Source organism: Palaemon carinicauda, chromosome 17 (genome assembly GCF_036898095.1).
Source record: "Palaemon carinicauda isolate YSFRI2023 chromosome 17, ASM3689809v2, whole genome shotgun sequence".
NCBI lineage: Eukaryota > Metazoa > Arthropoda > Malacostraca > Decapoda > Palaemonidae > Palaemon > Palaemon carinicauda.
Genome location: NC_090741.1, coordinates 49,505,372 through 49,507,871, shown reverse-complemented (window position 1 = coordinate 49,507,871; position 2,500 = coordinate 49,505,372). Strand labels below are relative to the sequence as shown.

General features: G+C 39.6%; 1 pseudogene; it reads right to left on the bottom strand.

The window, feature by feature from the left end:
- Positions 1-2,500, bottom strand: part of LOC137656740 (long-chain-fatty-acid--CoA ligase 4 pseudogene) — a 16,287-nt pseudogene that overhangs the window by 1,043 nt on the left and 12,744 nt on the right.

Genomic DNA, 2,500 nt, shown 5'->3' with positions numbered 1-2,500 from the left:
TCTATAAAGATTTCGCATCTTACAGGAAATCACTTTCTCTTCTCAGAAGTTCCTCCGCAGTTTAAAAGAAAACTGAAAATACACTACAGATCTATATATTACATCATTGACTATATACAATAAAGTTATATCTGCTTCAACAGATGATTTCAAAGTACATAAGTATTAATTTCGTAACAGTATCTTAAATCTAATATCCATTTTTATGTACAAATGCACAGGAACAGCAGAAGTTCTCTTCAAGAAACTATCATTTCAACATAAAACAGTCTTTAATCCCTAAATAAGAAATTGATAACTTCAAAATGTGAAAGAAATTTTGATAAATGAAAGTTCAAAAAAGTGCACAAATTATCACAATCTCAATGGACATATATACATAATTATGTGCTGTGTATTAGATATATATGTATAAATATACATACATACATATATATACAATGACTCTAGTGAACATTGCTTTACAAAAGGCTTTAGAGTATGATTATATATAAATAGCTTTGTTTTTAAGAATCATTAAGCAATTATGTGGACATGACATTCTAGGTCCCTGACATGAAATGTTTTGTGATACCAACACACAACTTAATCTAGTCGCGAATACATTTCTAACACAGAGTTCTCATAGTGGTTGCTGAGTTGTTTCCGTCTAAGTTTTAAGGCAGCAGTGACAAGTCCCGTATCTGGTGTCCAGGGCTCCAAAGTTAGCGTTACAGCTGCTGGGACCTCCCATCTGGTTAAGCCACACTTCTTGCCATGAGTCTGTAGCTCTTTCAAAATTGCATCCTTCACACGCTGATCAGCACACAGTTCTTCAATCGTTAAGCCCTCGTCATTTACTCCAACGCTTGCTGCAACTGTATGGAGCCTGTCTACGCTTGGTACAACAACTGCAACAGTCTTATCTCTGGTGGAATCAGCGAAGACACAGATGTTCTCTACATTTGACAAAGTTTTCAATTTTGACTCTGTGTTACCAAGAGAAACATACTCTCCATGTTTAAGCTTTACAAGATCTTTCTTTCGGTCAATAATTCTCAAGGATCCAGTATGATCTATTTCTCCAATGTCCCCAGTCCGGAAGCATTGCAAGCCGTTTTCCTCGTAGAAACTGGCCTTGTTTTCTTCTGGAAGGTTGAAGTATCCCTTGCCCACAACTATACCTCCAACAACAATTTCTCCTCGTGGATATGGCTTGTCTGTAACCCTGTAATTTCCTTCTTCCCAGTCAACAAGTTTCATTAGGACACCAAGGTTGGGTCCACCTGTATGGCCAGTATTAACATCGTCTTCATCCATACCCGAAATGCATGAAGCAGTTTCTGTTGATCCATATCCAACTTGGATTGAGACTCCAAAGATAGCTCTCATGGTGTCATGAGTTTGGGGTGAAAGAGGAGCTCCTCCAACAACTAACCTCTTCAATTCACCCCCAAGCTCTTCTTGAACTCTTCTGAAGATGAAATAATCCATGAAATATGAAGTAAGTGGTATGTATTCTAACCAAAATTTGTATCTAACAGTGCCATTGAAAATCAAGCTCTTCAACCAACCCTGTTGCTCTACCTTCTTTGAAACTCCTTTAATTATCCGATCTAGTACCAGAGGAACGCTATTCATCACAGTGGGCTTAGCAAGCTTGGCATCTCCTTCGCATCCCTTCATTACTTTAGGACTGGTTGATGTTAGTGTGTGAGGAGATGAGTATAGGATGGTGGCACCAAGAGATATTAGAGCAAGCTCCGAGCAGAGTTCCATGATGTGAGCTAAAGGAAGGAACGACAAATATCGGTCACCTGGACCAACATTCATTTGGACGGAATATGCTATAACACTAGCCAATATATTTGTATGGGAGAGCTCTACACCTTTTGGTGTACCTGTAGATCCACTAGTGTACATTATAATTGCTGTATCTTCTGGTTGGGGAACTGGAGTGCTAATATCGTCAAACCCAGGATTTTTTCTCGTTAATTCTATAAAGGGAATGAATTTCACACCTGCAGGAAGCTTAGTAACATCACCTATGCCTTCTAACTGATCTTCCATTACCACAACAGTTTTAACTTTTGGACACTGGGGAAGAATATTAATGACCCTCTGCAAAAGATCATACGTTGTGAAAACCAAAGATACGCCTGTTTCATTGATACCATGAGCCACACCTTCATCTGTAAGGGTGGTGTAAAGAGTAACAACAGTTATACGATGCTGAAGACAACCTATGGCAGCAGTTAACCATTCAGCCCTTGTTTCAGCAAATATTACCACACGGTCGAGAGGTTGGATACCTTGCAACCTAGCTCCGAGACCAGCTGCCACTGCAGTTTCTTGAACTTCCGCGTATGTCTTCCATTTGTAATCTCCAAGTTGCAATTTCTCAAAGATTTTACCATTTACATTTGAAGTCTCTCTCTTGACAAGCTGCCTGGTGGCCATGCAGGGCTTATCGCCATGCAAGGAGGTGCCATAAGCTAGGGCAGCACTTAGTGTTGCAACG